The sequence below is a fragment of the Heterocephalus glaber genome, unplaced genomic scaffold (assembly GCF_053883595.1).
Source record: "Heterocephalus glaber isolate CG9 unplaced genomic scaffold, H.glaber_assembly_v1.0 deba00001613, whole genome shotgun sequence".
NCBI classification, from domain to species: domain Eukaryota; kingdom Metazoa; phylum Chordata; class Mammalia; order Rodentia; family Bathyergidae; genus Heterocephalus; species Heterocephalus glaber.
In genome coordinates this window covers 33,338,343-33,356,703 of record NW_028258384.1, presented here as the reverse complement: position 1 = coordinate 33,356,703, position 18,361 = coordinate 33,338,343, and the positions used below count along the sequence as shown (strand labels likewise).

General features: G+C 36.3%; 1 protein-coding gene across 4 annotated transcripts in view; it reads left to right on the top strand.

The window, feature by feature from the left end:
• The window catches only part of Rbm41 (RNA binding motif protein 41), a 70,953-nt gene that overhangs the window by 25,530 nt on the left and 27,062 nt on the right, over positions 1 to 18,361 (top strand). The gene's annotated exons all lie outside the window — the stretch shown is intronic.

Here is an 18,361-nt window from a genome sequence, read left to right as displayed (position 1 = left end):
TATACAATCATAGAATTATGATCATTCTTTAAATTTTTTTCGGTCCTGGAGGTTGAACCCATGGCTTTCACACTGAGCTATACCCCCAGCCCTTCTTTTACTTTTTATTTTTGAGACAAGGTTTCATTAAGTTGCTAAGTTGCCTAAGTTGAGCTTGAACCCATTTGCAGTAAATAACTGTGCCATGTACTCCAAGTATCTGTGTGTATAAATTTGTCTTTTGTGGCTATTTCATTTAAATAGAATCTTACAATATGTGGTGTTTTGAATCTGAGTTTTCAGGTAGGATAATATGTTTAAAGTTCATTCATATTATAGTCTTACCAATATGTTCCTTTTTATTGCTAAATAATTTTCTGGTATATAGATACACCATATTTAAAAAAATCTCTTCACCACTTGATGACATTTGAGTTGTTTCTACTTTTTTGTTATAATGGATAATCCTACTATGAATATTTGTATAAAAGTTATTGTGTGAACATATTTTTATTTCTCTTGGATGAGTGGAATTTCTGGGTCATATGAAAACTATGTATAACTATTTGAGGACTTACCCAACTGCTTTATAATGTGGTTGAACCATTTTACTTTCCATCAGTAATGTGTGAGGTTTCCTGTTTCTCCACATCCTTGCCAATACTTGTTATTACCTGTCCTTTTCATTATTGTTATTTTAGTGTGTATATTTTGATACATCATTTTAATTTTAATTTTAATTTGTGTACTAATAAATGATCTTGAAAACCTTTCCATGAACTTGTTAGACATTCATATGCTTTCTTTGGTGAAATGTATACTCAAGCCTTTTCCCCACTTTTTGATTGGATTGTTTTCTTACTATTGAGTGGTGAAGATCCTTTATAAGTTACATAATTTTAAAATGTTTTCTTCCAGTCTGCAGATTTGCTTTTTAATTTTTTTGACAGTGTCTTTTGAAGGACAAATGTTTTTAATCTTAATATTTATCATTTGGTTCTGTTATGATTTGGGCTTTTGGTGTTATAATTAAGAAATCTGCTGAAATCAAGATTAGATATTCTATGTTTTTTCTAGAATATGTACAGTTTTAGTTCTTACATTTCAGTCTACTGTGTATGGAAGTTAATTTTCTAATTGGTGTGTCAAGTATATAAAAATACAGTTGGTTTTGTAGCCTATGACTAAATTCTTTTATTCATTCTAATGGTTTTATTATGGGTACCTTCAGAGTTTCTATGTAGACATTCATATTTCCTAGGAATAAAGACAATTATATTTCTTCCTTTCCAATCTGGAAGCCTTTTTGTCCCCTTCCTCATACTATGTAAAATATTCAGTACAATGTTGAGTGGAAGTAGTGTGAGCTGACATCCTTGTCTTATTCCCAGTCTTAGAGGGAAAGCATTAAATTTTTAACCATTAAGTACGATCTTAGCTCTAGGTTTTCTGTGCATGCTTTTTGGCAATGTATGACTTTCTAGTGGATATTATAACTGCCATAAATTTGGTGTCTTAAAGCAACACAGATTCCTTCTCTTATATTTCCAGAAGTCAGAAGTCCTAAAATCAAGATGTTGACAGGGCTGCCTTCCTTCTAGAAAACTCTAGGTGAGCAATGACCAATTTCTAGAAGCTACCAACATTCCTTATCTCATGGGCTCTTCCTCATATTACTCTAGCCTTTTCATCCATCATCATATCTTCTATTTTGTCTTTGACCTACTTATTTATTTCTTATAAGGATACCTGTCATTATATTGGGCCCACCTGCATAATCCAGGGTAACTCTACTCAAGATACTTAATTTAATCACATCTGCAGAGTCCCTTTTGACATGTAATTTATATTTTCACAGATTTCAGCAATTAGGACCTGGGCATCTTTGGGAGATCATTATTCAGCCTACCACAGGCATGTTGAAACTATCACCTTCTATTATCATGAATGAGTTTTGGATTGTGTTTAGTTTTTCTGTATTATTATGTGGTTTAAGGTTGTAGTCTAGTAATATGATATAATATTAATTGATTTTTAGATATTAATACCAAACTTATATTCCTGGGATAAACCTCATATGTGTACAATCCTTTTTATATGTTGCTAGATTAGGGTATTTTGCATCTATATTCAATGAGGGATATTGGTCTGTGGTTTATTCCAATGTCTTTATTTAGCTTTGGTATCAATATAATATTAATAGAATAAGTTGGAAATTATTCCTTCCTCCTCTGTTTTTTGAAAGTGTTTGTTCAGGGATTGTATTACTACTTTAAATATTTGATTCAATTCACCAAAGAAGTCATCTGGACCTGCAGGTTTCTTTGTGTATAGTTTAATTACTAATTTAACCTCTTGTTTTTATTCAGCTGTTCTTTTTTTTCAGTCTGCTTTGGTAGTTTGTATTTTTTTGTGAATTCTTCCACTCATATAAGCTTTCTGATTTGTTGGCCTGAAGTTATTCTTAATAGTCCTATAATCATTTTTCATTTCTGTAGGGTGAATAATAATGCTTCCATTTTAATTAATTTTAGTTATTTTTATTTTCTTAGTCATTTTAGCTTAAGTGGTTTATCATTTGGTTAAAGTTTTCAAAGAACCAGCTTTGGATTTCATTGATTTTTCTCTATTTTTGTTTTCTATTACATTGATTTATTCCCTATAGTTTACATTTTTTCCCTTCTGCTTGCTTGTGTTTAGTTTGCTCTTTCTCTAGTTTCCTAACTTGGAAGTTCAGGTTATAAATTTGAAATCATTTTTCTGTTTTTGACATAGGCATTTAAAGCTTAAAATTTCTCTCTGAGTATTGTTTTAGCTGTACTCACAGATTTTAATATGTTGTATTTTCACTTTGATTAATTTCAAAATATTTTAAATTCGTGAGTCTTAACTCATGGACTCTTTAGAAGTTTACTGTTTAATATTTAAATATTTGTGTTTTCCAATATATTTTATAGTAGTTGGTCACTAATATAATTCTGCTGTGGTCAGAGAACATACTTTATATGATTTCAGCCTTTTCAAATTTTTTAAGACTCTTACATTGGGCTCTTACTCCAATACTACCATGATAGATACCCTCATTTTAGATTTTGACTCAGTTGTCACATTCTCAATAAAACCTTTCCAGACCAACATTAAAGTTGTAATCAACATCATTACTACTTCATAATACTTCTATTTTTATCTTTTTTTTTTCTTTTTCATTTCACTCATAGCCATCTAATATACCATATAATTCACTTAGCTCTATACATTTATGGTCAGTTTTATTTTTAAAATTTTTAACAGCTACACAAAACATAAAATTGTATATATTAATGAGGTACTATGTAATGTTCAATACCTGTATACATGGTATAATATTTAAATCAAATTAAACATTTATCTCCTTAAAAATATTTATCATTTCATTGTGATAAAACTTTCAAAATCCTTTCCTCTAGCTTTATGAAATATGTAGTACATAAGTGTTGTCTATAGTCACCATACTGTGCAGTAGTACCCTAGAGCTTCTTGCTCCTATTTAACTCAATATCTATGGACAAACCTCTCCTCATTGTCACCCCCTTACTGTTCCCAGCCTCTGGTAATCACCATTCTACTCTTACCTTCTAGGAGATCAGCTTTTGTAGATCCTGCGTGTGAGAGATCCTATAGTACTTGCCTTTCTGTGTTTGACATATTTCACTTAACATAATGATTGCCAGTTCCATCCATGGTGTTGAAAATGAAGGGATGTTGTTCTTTTTATGACTGAAGAATTTTCTGTTGTGTATATGTACCAAATCTTCTTCATCCGTTCGTCAGTTAATAGGCATTTAGTTTGTATTTACTTCTTAGCTATTGTAAGTATTCCCGCAGTGAACATGGGACTGCAGATATCTCTTCAGCACACTGATTTCATTTCCTTTGGATATACACCCAAGAGTAAGATTACTAGATCATATGATAGTTATATATATTTTTTTTTGGGGGGGGGGTTACCTGGGATCGAACTTGGGACCTTTCACTTGTGAGGCAGGCAGTGGAACCAGTGAGCTAACTCCCTGGCCCGTGATAGTTATATTTTGAGTAACCTTTATACTGTTTCCCATAATGGCTGTACTAATTTACATTCCAACCAACAGAGTATAAGAATTCCATATTCCCCACATCCTCACCAGCACCTGTTATCCTTAGTCTTTTTTATGTTAGTCATTCTTACTGGGGTGAGATGGTATTTCATTGTGGGTTTGATTTTCATTTCTCTGATGATTAATGATGTTGGGCTGTTTTCTTATGTACCTTTTATACATTTGTATATCTTCTTCTGAGAAATGTCTATTTAGATCTTGCCCATTATTAATTGGGTTTTCTACTGCTGGAAAACAAAATATCTGACACAATTTAAGTAGGAGAAGTTTATTTGGCTTGTGGTTTCTGAAGATTTAGTTCATAGTAGCTGGGGATTTAGCTCAGTGGCACAGTGCCTGCCTTGCAAGCATAAGGTCCTGAGTTTGATCCCCGGTACAAAAAAAAAGTTCATAGTAAGCTGGCCCCCAAGACAGGAATATCATGGAAGAAGAGTGTGGCAAAGCTACTCAGTTCACCATGGCCAGGAAGAGCAAGAGAATAGTGCCAGAGAGGAAAAGGTTAAGAACCAGATGTACTCCCAAGTTCCTGCCCCTGTAACCCACCCAAACACACCCAGAAATATGCTTTACTAACCTCCTGGGTGTCTCTTAATTCAGTCAGGTTGACAACCACAATTAATAATCACAATCCACCAAACACATTTTAAACCATACTTAATCTCCAAATAAAGACAATAAGATCATAGTTCTGCCTAATGTGATGTAACTATTCTGTGTACAACTGAAAATGCAGCAGTCCATTCTCCAGAATCTCAATAGTTCCAACATTTTTCAAAAGTCAATATTGGAGCCGGGGATTTAGCTCAGGGGTTCTGCTGCCCACCTCACAAGTGCAAAGTCCCGAGTTCGATCCTCGGCACCAAAAAAAAGTCAATATGCAAAGCCTCCTGAGACTCAAAGCAAACTCTAAGCTATGAACCCCTGTAGAAGTAGGTCAGAAACAACTTACATAATCTCAAGATACAAGGGCACAGGGAAAACATTCCCATTCCCAAAGGGAGAAATAGGGGGGTAGAAAAGAATTGGACCAAAGCAAGCCTAGAACCCAACGGGGCAAACATTAAGTCCTGTAGCTCCATATCCACCATCTGAGGCACATGGTGGTAAAATATGAGTTCTAAAGGGCTTGGGCACTCCCATCACTATGGCCTTGCCAGTTGCACCCCACAGTGCCTTTCTCTTGGCTAAGTCTAGTTACAGACTGCAGCTTTCCTTGTCAGATGTTCCACGTTCCTGGCATCTCCCAACTTCCTTTGGTCTTCACACCTTTGGCTTCATTCCCACACCTCCATGTACTGCCCTGTCAGGAGCTCCTTGCCTACTTCTCAAGCCTTCCTTTGAAATCTGGGTGTCACCATTGCAACCAGGAGGTAAGCCCCCTTAGACCATGGGCTACAGCAGCCTCTGAATGCCTGGATGGTTGAGCATAGTGAAATGAATCCCAGGGAACCAGTTCCCTAGGAGGACTTCTAGGGCAGGCATCCCAGGCACTCTCTTCTCAAATTAAATGTTTATACTTTTGTACCCTTGAGCCTGTGATAGGTGGAGTCTTGCTCATTTCTGAGATGACCTCAAGACATATTATCCCTGTTCATAGTACTTGGTTTCTTTAATGGTATTAATTTCTTCAGCACCTACACTTCCTTTGGCCCCAACTTTACACATGGTTCCTTTTGCACCAGAATTTTAGTTTCTCCAATCATTCTTCCCTGCTTTTCTGCTCCAGAGTCTCACTATAAATATGACTAAAAGCCAGTGGTATTCTTGCCACAGTCTGAATATTGGGCTGCCCTAAAATTTCCACCAGATAAGTTAGTCCTCAACCCTTAAACTCAGCCTCCCCCAAAGTTTCAGGACATAGGCAAGTTATAGGCACATTTTTGACCACAGTGTAAGATGTATGGCCTCTAACCTAAATCCCAACAGAATCCTCATTCTCAATTGAAACATCATTAGCCTAACCTTTACTGTTTTCATTCCTGTCACCCTTCTGGTGTTCTGAGCTCTAACCAGAATCACCTGTCAGGCTCTGAATACAGCATTCTAGGCTTTCTCTAGCCCACGTCTCCAAATCTTTTCTAACCCCTGCATACAGATTGCAAAGGCTTAACTACATGGTCATTTATATTCACAATAACACCACATTTCTCTGATAACAGTTTTCTATATTAGTCAACTATCCCACTGTTGTGAAAAATACCTGACACCTACAACTTAAAGATGGTGAGATTTATTTGTCTCGTGGTTTCAGAGGGTTAAGTTTATAGTTGGCTGTCTCTATGGCAAGAATATCATGACAGAAGTGTATGTTAGAGCAGAGCTGTTTAATTCATGGCCATAGAGAAACAGTAGGGGAATAGCACCAGAGAGGAAAGGACTAGGAACCAGACATACTTTGCCAGGTCTTGCCTCCATGACCCACCCAGACACACCCAGAAGTGTGCTTTACTAACCTAACAATTTCCCTTTTTTTCGTATTGAGTTTTGGGGGTTCTTCATATATTCTGAATATATACCTTGTCAGATATATACATTACAAACATCATTTCCTACTCTGTAGGTTGTCTCTGTGCTTCTTTACATGTTTCCTTTGCTGTTAAAGAAGCTTTTTAATTTCATGTAATCAAATGTGTCTGTTTTTGTTTCCTGTGCTTTTGGAGTCTTGTCCAAAAAATCCTCATCCAGTCCAGTGTCCTGAGACATTTACCTTAGGTTTTTTTTTCTAGTAATTTTATAGATTGAGATCCATCCTACATTTAAGTCTTTAGCCTATTTTGAGTTAATCTTTATAACTGGTGAGAGATAGGGAGGTAGCATTCTTCTGCATGTGACTATCCAATTTTTCTAGCACCATTTATCAAAAAGAGTGACCTTTCTCCAGTGCATGATCTTACTAACGTTGTTGAAAATCAGTTGGCTATAGATGTATCATTGTACATCCTAGGCTCTTTATTCTGTTGTGTTGTTCTATGTCTTTTTTTTTTTAATACCAACATCACAATATTTTTTTTCTATAGCTTTGTAGCATGCTTTAAGATCAGGTAGTATAATGCCTCCTTTGTTCTTTTTGTTCAAAATGGCCTTGACTATTTGGGGGTTTTGTGTTTCTACATTAATTTTTAAATTATTTTTTCTATTTCTGTGAATGCTGCCATTGATATTTTGATAGGAATTACAATGAATCTGTAAATCGTTTTGGATAGTATGGACATTTTATCAATATTGATTCTTCTAATCTATGAACACAGGGTGTCTCTCCACTTTCTTGTGTCCTCTCTAGTTTCTTTCATCAAAACTTTATAATTTTCATTGTGAAGATCTTTCACTCATTTATTTAAATTTATTCCTAGGTATTTCTTTTTTTGTGTAGCTTCTTTAAATGGGATTTCTTTCTTGATTTCTACTAAGACAATTTGCTATTGGCATATAATAGTGCTAATGATTTTTGCGTGTTGATTTTTTACCCTGCAACTTTGAATTCTTTATTAGTTTTTTTGTTTTGTGTTTTGTTTTTTTGCAGTACCGGGGATCAAACTCAGGACCTTGTGCTCGTGAGGCAGGCGGTGGAACCACTGAGCTAAATCCCCGGCCCTTAGTTCTAATTTTTTAGCAAAGTTTTGGGGGGTTTTCTATATATAACATGTCATCTGCAAATAGTGACAACATCAGTCTTTCTTTTCTAATTTGGATGCCTTATTTTCCTTCTCTTTCCTAACTGTTCTGGATGGGACTTCCATCATTATGTTGAATAAAAGTGATAAAAGTGGGCATCCTTGGCTTATAGATCTTGGAGAAGAAGCTTACATTATAGACTTATTATAAATGACCTTAATCATGTTGTTGAGGATTTTTGTGTCTGTGTTGATCAAGAGTATTGGCCTATTGTTTTTGTTTTACTGTGTATTTATCTGATTTTGGTATCAGAATAATGCTGGTCTCATAGATTGCATTTGGGAGAATCCCTTCCCCTTCTATTTTTAGGAAAACTTAAAGAGAATTGGTATTAATTCTTTAAATGTTTGGTAGAATTTAGTAGTGAAGCCATCTGGTCTTGAACTTTTCTTCAATAGGAAGCTTTTTATTACTGATTCAATTTCATTACTTCTTTTTGGTTTATTCAGCTTTTTTATCTTTTCATGGTTTCTACATTATCAGATTTGTTGACATATAGTTGTTCATAATAATCTTGAATGATCTTTTATATTTCCATGTTGTCAGTTGTAATATTCCCTTTTCTTCACTGGTTTTAGTTAGTTGAGTCTTCTCTCCTTTTCTTAGTCTAGCTAAAAGTTTATCTATTTTATCTTTTCTAAGAATCAACTTTGTTTCATTGATCTTTTTTTTAATCTCCATTTCATTTATTTTTCTGCTCATGTTTACTATTTCTTTCCTTCTACTGATTTTGAGTTTAATTCATTCTTGTTTTTCTAGTTCCTTGAAATGCAGTGATAAATTGTTTATCTTAGTTCTTTCTACTTTCTTGATGTATACATTAATTATTGTAAACTTCCCTGTTGGTACTGCTTTTTTTATGTCTCATAGGTTTTAGTATGTTGTGTCTCCACCTTGATTTGTTTAAAAAACATTTTTTTCAGTGCTAGGGATCAAACTCAGGGCCTAACACATGCTAAGCAAGTACTCTTGCACTGAATTATACCTCCAACAAAGAAACTTTTTGATTTCTTTTCTTCTTTGATCATTGGTTGTTCAAAAGTAAGTTGTTTAATTTCCATGTACTTGTATTTTTATGGTTTTCAAAGTTTTTCATGTTATTGATTTCTAGGTTTATTGGATTATTGTCAGAAAAGATACTGTGTATAACTTGTTTTTAAAAATTTGTTAAGACATTTTGTGGCCTTTCATATAATCTATCCTAGAAAATGTTTATGGGCTGATGAGAAAAATGTGTAATTGGCAGTTGGTGGTGGAATGTTCTGTAGATATCCATTAGGTCCTTTTGGTCTGTGGTGCAATTTAACTCTGATGTTTCTTTGTTGATTTTCTGTCTGGGTGATCTGTCCATCACTGAAAGTAGTATATTAAAGCCCATAACTATTATTGTATTGAAATCTGTCTCTCCTTTTGGGTCTATAATACTTGCTTTATATATTTGTGTGCTCTGATATTAGGTGCACATATATAATTAGCATTGTTATCGTCTGTTGCTGAATTGATCACTTTTTATCATTACATCGTGACCTTCCTTGTCTTTTTACTGCTTTTGATTTAAAATCTATTTTGTCTTATGTTAATATGGCTACCTCCTGCTTTCTTTAAGCTTCCATTTGCATGGAATATCTTATTCCATCCATTATTTTCAGACTGTATATGTCCTTAGAGATAATGTCAGTTTCTTGTAAGGAACATATAGTTTGGTCTTGTTGTTTTATCTATTCAATCACTCAGTATCTTTTAATTGGAGAATTTAATTTACATTCAAGGTAATTTTTGGTAGATAAACTCTTACTACAGCATTAGGTAACTTGTTTTCTAGTCTTGTCGTAATTCTTTTCTTTTTCCCTCTCTTATAGTCTTCCTTGGTTGCTAAGTGAATTACTCTAGTAGTGTGTTTTGATTTCTTGCCTATTATTTTTGTTTCGTCTGTTACAGATTTTTGTCTTGTAGTTACCATTAGGCTTACAAAATGCTTTTTTATTTATAACAAGCCATTTTGAATGATAGCAATTTTACATGATCATAACAGTAAAAACAGAGGACAAGAGAAAATAAACTCATAAGAAAACTCCAATTGTTTTCCATTCCTCCCCACATTTTGAATCTTTGATATTTCATTTTATATCTTTCTGTATCACCTCTCTCAACAGTTTAATGTAGTTAATATTTTTGGCTTTAGTCTTCATATAAAGATGTAAATGGTTTATCACTATGCTTATAATATTAGATCATTCTGAATTTGTTTGTATACTTACTCATACGAGTAAGTTTTATGCCTTCCTATGTTTTCTTTCTTTCTTTTTTTTTTTTTTTGGTACCGGGGGATCAAGCTTGGGACCTTGCGCTTGCGAGGCAGGCGGCGGAACCACTGAGCTAAATCCCCGGCCCCCTATATTTTCTTCCTAATCTTTAGTGTCTCTTTCAATCTGAAGAACTTTCTTTAACATTTTGTAGAGGAGGTCTGGTGGAGATATATTCTCAGCCTTTGTTTGTCTGAGAAAGTCTTTATCCCACTTTGATTTATAATGAGTAGCTTTGCTGGGCACAGAATTCTTGATTGACTTCTCTTTTTCCCCATCAATATTGTGAAAATTTTATCCCACACGCTCCTGGCCTATAAGGTTTCTACTGTTAGACAAATTGGGACACCCCTATGTGTTCTTTCTTTCTTTTTCTCTTGCTGCCTTGAAAATCTTCTCTTTATCTTTAACCTGTGAGAGCTTCATTATGAGATGTCTTGGGGTAGAGTTGGTAGAGTTAGATTTTACTGGTGACCTTTGATCTTCTTGTACCTAGCTATCTGTCCTTTTATAGGGTTTGGGACGTTTTCTGTCATTATTCGTTTAATAAGCTTTCTACCCCTTTGGCATTCACAAGTCCTTCTTGGTACTCAATAACCCAAATATTTACTTCTTAAATACTGTCTCAAAGTTCCTATAAACTTTCTTCATTCCCTTTCATTCTGTTTTCTCTTTCAACTATGTATTTTCAAATAACCAGTTTTTGAGCTCATTATCCTGCTATTGATGTCTTCTATTACTTTTAAAATTTCACTGAGTATATTTTTCAGCTCAGGAACTTCTGCTTGATGTTTTTAATTGCTTCCATCTATTTGTTAAGTTTCTTTGTTAGAGTATTGAAATGCTTGTCTGTATTTCCTTCAAGCTCATTCCTTGTAACAGCAGTTTTGAATTCTCTGAATGTTTCAGTACAGATTACTTACTGCCTAGTCAGTTGCTAGTACTGTATTTTGAGTACTGGGTGAAGTCGTGGGGTTTTTTTTTTTGTTTTTTTTTTTTGTCGTCGCGGTTTTCTGAAAGCTCTTAATGCTTGTTAGTCTATGACATTGTCTGGGCATTAAAAGATCGTGTATTTATTCCAATCTTCCTAATCTGGCTTTGTTTGTGCCTGGCTTTCTAGACACTCTAAGCAGGCTGCTTATTTTCTCTGAACGTATCTATAGTCATTTCCTCTATTTCAGCTCTAGATGGTGCCAAGATCCAGATTTGCTAGGAGTCTGCTGTTGGTGTGTTATGACTTTTTCAGTACTAGAGGGGAATCCAAACCCAGGTTTGTCCCAAATACTCTGTGGGTGTATCATTCAAAAAGAAATAGAATACCTAAAGAATATGGTCTGTCCCCACAAGCTTTGCCCTTGCCCCATCCACTGTTACTGGCCTATGGTCAGGCACTGGAGGATTCTACCTGGTTGTGGGCAGTCACCATGTATGAACCAGCCCCAGGCTTCTGTCTCACCTCTGGCCATAAAAACCACCAAGCTCTGTCATACCCTGACCCCACAGACCACCAAGACCAGTATAATACTGAGTTATAACCCAGACCCACATTTCTAAGGGCTGCCTACTGTTGAAGTGAACTCAGGACCAAAGACCACTGCAACCACTCGCAGGTGATGCTCACTGGAAGAGAAGTCCAATCAACTGGGGCTGTGTGTCTTCTCATACACTAGAACTGCTCCAGAAGCTCCACTCACAGGCAAGTAAAGTGTGGGGGCCATTAGGATCTGCTCAGTTTTAGGTTTCACCAGCCCAGTACTTAGTACCAGGGTAAAGTCTTGTGCTTACTATCCTGTCCTACTCCCAGTGAATGGAGTCTTGTACCACACTGTGTTACGCAAGATTGAGGTAGTGTTGGTAAATGCACACCTTTGACTACCCGGATTGATGCTAAACTGAGTTGTGCCTGAGTCTTACAGACACAAGGACTTGCAGTGTCCAAGGTCTACACCATAGCCTGTGGTCATGTAGCTTGAAACAGTGATTCTGTCCCATTGCATGCAGGCCTTTGCCAGGTGTTAGGATACTTCTAAAGCCCTATTTATAAACACTGGCCTGATGATAGCTGTGCTGCCCGAGGTTGAGTGATATTTGGTAGAGACAGTCCCTTGGCTACTATGGCTGGTGCTATATTGGGTCATGCCTGAGTCTCATAGACACAGGGACCAGCACAGTCTTGGGAAGAGAGAGGTTGTACTGCAAGCCAACTTGAAGGCTAGAACTGAGGCAGCAGAAACTTGAGTTTCTCCCACTGGTATAAAGGTTTCTTCCTGATAGTAGGGCTTGTTGTCTCTCAGCTCTGGCCTGTGTAAGAAGCCTTCAGTTTCTATTAGGTGTTGGGTCTCACCATGGCGGGACTGGCATTGGGCTCTGAGACAGAGCCCTATACTAGCTCTCCTGCCCAGAGGGTGGAGTCCTGCTGCCAGAGGTTGAAAGAGTTTGTGGAGGCAGTCTCTTTGCTGTTTAGCCTAATGGCAATTCCCACAGCCTCTTCCACAGGTACTGCCCTGGAGGTAGGGTCATAGAACTTTGCTCAGCACTGGGTTTCAATGTGATGGGCCTGATTTAAAGTCAAAGGCCTGATTTTAATTCTCTCCCTCTCCCCCATGTGAAAGGCACACAATTCCATGTTGGGCTACTTGGAATTGGAGAAGACTGACAGGGGAACTTCTTCCTCCGTGTCCTCTTCAGTGTGTTTTTTCATGGGCAGTGTGGTCTCTCACTTGATTTCCTTAGCTTATGTGCTGATGGTTTATTAGGTAAATAATTGTTTAACTTGGAGTGTCTGTGGGGAGAGATCATCAAAATATCTTAGCCACCATCTTAGTTTCCAGGATCTTTATTGATGTATACCAAGAACCCAGAATAATGCCCAGCACATAATGGTCATTGAAGAAGTATTTCTGAGTATGTACATTACTATATGATCAAAATATACAATTAATGTTTAAATAAAAAAATTATTACAGGAAAAGACACATTACTCTTACTCCCCCTCATAATACTCCTTCTCACTTCAAACACTTATCCAGCAATTCTGGCCCCTTTATGAAACAGTTCTGGAAGTCTTTCATGTCTTTATGAGGTGTGATTAAAAAATATGATGAATGCTGCTGCTGAGTGCCATACAGTGAAAGGAAAGCTTATATAAAACATTATAATTGCGTGTCCTCATCTATCTTATTCACTGGAATCTGCGAACATGTGACTTTTTGGTCTTCCGCAATGTAAACATGATGATAAGAGGTAAACATTTTTAATTGATTCAGGACATTGAGGCAGCCACAACAATGCAACTAGAGCCACTCACAAAAGAGGACTTCCTGAACTGCTTCAGAAATGACAAGGATAATGAGATAAGTTTGTTTCTAGTGAGTGAGAATGTTTTGAGGGTAGTTAGTAGCAATTTATGTAATAAATATTTTTTAAATTTTAAACATTCATTGTATTTCTAGATTATACTTCATATTCATCCAGTTCTACTTGCCCTCCAACTTTACTTACATGTGACATTACATTCTTTTTCATTTTTCTCACTATGTAAATTTGCTTTATGTATCTCAATCTTAACTTGCGTTTCTCTGAATTCTAATGTGATTGAGCACTTTTGCATGTATCTATTAGCTATGTGTATTTCTTATTTTGTGGGGATATCTTTTCAGTCTTTTCTTCATTTTCCTAAGGATTTCCATCTTTTTCTTATTGACTTGTAGCAGTTATTTATATATTCTAGATGTAAGTCCTCTAATAATTACTTGGATAGTATCTTTTTTTACCCTGTGGCTTTTATTTTCTATTTATTAATAATAATTTTGATGAATAGAAGTTCCTATTTTATTATAGTTTAGCTTACTGATCTTTTCATTAATGGTTAGTGCTTTTCCTATCTTAAGAAATATTTCCATAAATGCTCTTATGTGTTGCTGGTGGAAATACAGAATAGTACAACCCCTACAGAGTGAAATAATAATATGTAGAAAGATTACACACACATTTACCCTTTGTACCAGCAGTTTTACTCCTTAGAATCTATTTCAAAGACATTCTGGAAAAATACCAAACCTTATATACACAAGGCCACTTTTCAGGGCATTATTCATAACAGCGTAAGACTGGATATAAGGTCAGTGTCAGCTGTTGTACATCCACAGAGTAAACTATTGTACATCACATAATTAAGTGTTGTGCAACCATGAGAAGGAAGAAGTGCTTTACACTAATAAGGAATTATCTCTAGGCTATATTAAATACAAAAAAATGTTATGGAACAGAGTTTATAATATCTTCATGTAGGAGAAGGGTATAACTAATGGATTTGTATGTGTGTATATGTGTCCCTATTTGCTTATATTTTAAAAAATAAAACAAGGCAAACTTAAAATATTTATGGGGAAGGAAGGGAATGAGATGAAGGGAAGAGAAATGGAAGTAACATTTCTGTGAAGGTACCATATAGCAGTTTTTACTTTAGATCCTGTGTTTTGTATAATTAATCAAAAAGGGGAAAGGGGTGGGGGATGTAGCATAGAATGCCTGCTTAGCATGTACAAGACCCTGGGTTTAATCTCCAGTATCACAAAAAAAGGGGAAAATCCATAAAATGCAAAGCAACCTGAAACATATGAAACTAAGATAAAGTTGATAGTTTAGCCACACAAAGAAAAGAATTACTTGTAGTGCCTTTAAAGTAATAATTATATATTCCTAATAAGATTTATTCTAAGGAAAATAACTGCAAAAAATATAAAACTGTATTCACTAATTTTAAGCTTGATGATAGTAATAATAGTATTGTTTTGAAATTTAAAAGTTCTATATTGTACATATAGGAAGAAGCCCATAAATCATTTTGATAATATTAAGATTCAGTATCTTAAGCACATAAAAAACAGGTGAAAAGTCAAGGAGCTTAATTTTAAAACTTTGTAATCTTAAATTTGAATTTGAAATACTAATGTAAACTCATGATCTACTTTTCCTCTTTAAAAAACTACCCTAGCTTTATTCACTGAAAAGGCCTGGAACCAACAATTCAACAGTAATGAACACACCTAGCAACACTGGTTTCTAAATACCACTTCCCAGTGAAAAGGAACTAGAGGTCCTTAGAGAAGTATTCCAGGTTTGGGTTAGGAAATTCATGATTGATAAAGAATGGGAAAGAATCAAACATTTATCCTGCCTTTTCCTGTATGAGCTGTATTTATGGAAACCAAATAGTTGATGATGATAAGTTCATTTAGAAATCCAGATAATAAGTACAAATGAAATAACAACATTAGGAAAACCCCACTTTGCAACTCAATAAATCTAGATAATGATCATCAATGGATATGAAACTCATAGGTGACAAGTGAATGGAAAAACATTATAATAGTGAAATAAGACTGACATTACCTGAACCCACTAATTCTAGCATCACTAAAAATGCAATCACAAAACAGTATGTGTTTTGTGGCATGAATATTAGTCACTTCCCATTGCTGAGACAAAGTACTTGAAACCAACAAATTAAAGAAGAGGGAGTTTATTTTGGGCTCACAGTTTCCAGTGGGTTCAGTCCATGGTTAGATGGCTACAAGGCAGAAACAGCATGGTAGAAGGACATGATGGAGAAAATTGTTCATTCCATGGCAGCCAGGAAGCAGAGAGAAGGGAGGAACTGGAGACAAGAATGCACTCTCCTATGTCATGCCCCCATTGACTTGCCCCTCTGACCAGGCCCCCTGAGGAACATGAGATTTTGGAGGACATTTTAGATCTAACATATAACATTCCAGCCCTGGCCCCCGAAGTAGCATGTTTACCTCATTATGCAAAAGAGTCATGAAAGTTTTAACATTTCCAGCATTACTGAAAAGTCCAAATTTTTTTTTTTTTTTTTTTTTTGGTACCGGGGATCAAACTCGGGTCCTTGCGCTTGCTCAGCAGGCGGCGAAACCACTGAGCTAAATCCCCGGCCCTGAAAAGTCCAAATTCAATGTCTCCTTTGAGACTCAAGGCAAACTCTTAGCTGTGAGCTCTTGTAACAATAAAATAAAAGTTAAATACTTCCAACATACACTAGCACAGAGCAAACATTCCCATTCCAAGAGAGGAATAGGGGGATAGAAAGGAATCAGACAAAAGCCAGACTGAAACTCAGCAGGACAAACATCAAATCCTGTAGCTCCGTGTCCAACACCCATGGTAGGTGATAGCTGTAAGTTCCAAAGGGCTTGGGTAGCCCTTCTCCTATAGCCTTGTTGGTTGCAGCCCACATGGCTTCCCTCTTGCACCAACTCCACTTGCTATGTGTGGTTTTCTTCAGTAGACATTCCACATTCCTGACATCTCCAACTTTCTGGGTCTCATCTGCATTTTTGGCTTCACTCTCACAGCTTTATGCATCACCCTTTCAGGGGCACATTGCCTGGCCTTTCAGGTCTTCCTTCGGAATCTGAGTAGTATCCTCCATGACCCCACAACTGTTTCATTCTTCATACCTGAAAAACCAGCACCACTTGAATGATACCAAGGTCTGCCACCACTGTGAGCAGTAGCCTAGTCCCCTTGGACCACAACTGCAGAGGCCTCTGAGTGCCTGGATGGCTGAACTCATGTATACACTTCCCTAGGCAGTCCTGAATGAACAGTGCACCCTGCATCTGTCTTCTGAAAGCAAAGTCTTTCAAAAGAGTTTTCCTTTTTACATCCTGGAAGTTGCAATGGGTGGGGTCTAGCCACTTCCTGAGATGCCCTTAAGGCATCTTTCCTATTGTCCTAATACAAAGTACTTGGATTTTTTTAAATGCTAATCTTTTCAGCAACCAAAATGTCCTTTGCCGCAACTTTGCAGGTGCTTCCTTTCTGGAAAAACTGTAAACTTTTCATATCATTAGCTCTACTTTTTTCCTCCTAATTCTCATTATAGATCTGGATAAAAACAGCCAGCAATACACATGCCACAGACTGAACATTGGGCTGCCTTGAAATTTCCTCCACCAGATTAATTAGTTTACTATCTTTAAATTCAGCCTCACCCAAAGCTTTAGGGAATGGAACAAATGAAGGCAAATTCTCATTTTTCATTAATACATATTTGCAATACATAATTAGTACATTCATAATGAGGAGTTGCTATATATACATATCACATCTTAATCCTTTTTACTTCCCCTTCCCCTCCACTCTCTCCACTCTTCTTCCATCCCAAGACCCCTTCCCATCTACAAAGGGTCTACTTCCCTCTTTCCTATAAGTTGTCATTTACTTTGCTCTTTATTTATCCTTTGGATTGCTTATATGAGAAAAGCCATGTGATATTTAATTTTCTGTGTCTGCTTTATTTCACTTAGCAATATGAGAAGACAAATTCTTTTCCAGAATGTGATATGCATGTCCTCTAGTCCAGTTTTTTGTTGTTGTTGTTGTGGTACTGGGAATCAAACTCAGGACCTTGCACTTGCGAGGCAGGCACAGCACCGCTGAGCTAAATCCCCGGCCCTGTAGTTCAGTTTTTAAGAGTCCTCATTCCCATCTGAAACATCATGAGCCTGGCCATTACTGTCCTCCTTCCTATGAGCATTGTTGTCCTCAACTCCCACCAGCATCTCGCATCAATCTCTATTTACAGTATTCTAAGGCTTCTCTGCTGGCATCTCCAAACCTCCCCAAACTCTTCCTACAAACCAGTTCCAAAGGCTTCTGAACCATATGGTGAGGTACATTCATAGCAACACCTGCACTTCTCTGCTACCAACTTTCTGTATTAGTGAGTTTCCTTTCCCTGGGACAAAATACCCAAAACCTAAAATTAAAAGAGGAGAGATTTATTGTGGTTCACAGTTTCCATTGGGTTCAAGGCTGGCTCCAAAGCAAAATGGCATGGTGGTAGGACATGACAAAAGAAAGCTGCTGACCTTATGGCAGCCAGGAAGCAGAGATAGAAGAGAGGAATTGAGGACAAGAATATACCCTTCAATGTCAGCCCTCAGTGATCCACCCCCTTCAACCAGGCTCTACTTCCAAGCATTAGTCTTTTAGGGAACATTTTAGATCTAAACCATAACAGCATGTTACACAGGAAGAATGCATGTATCTATGAAAGATTCTTGCCTAAAAATATTGAACATGAATCTAATCAGAACTTTAGACCAGCACTGTTAAATATAATTTTCTGCAATTATATAGTCTTTATCTGTTCTGTCTAATATGGTATTCACTAGCCATGTGGCTATTGAGCATTTGAAATGTACTGTTTGTTTGAGAAAGTGACATTAAAAATTTATAATA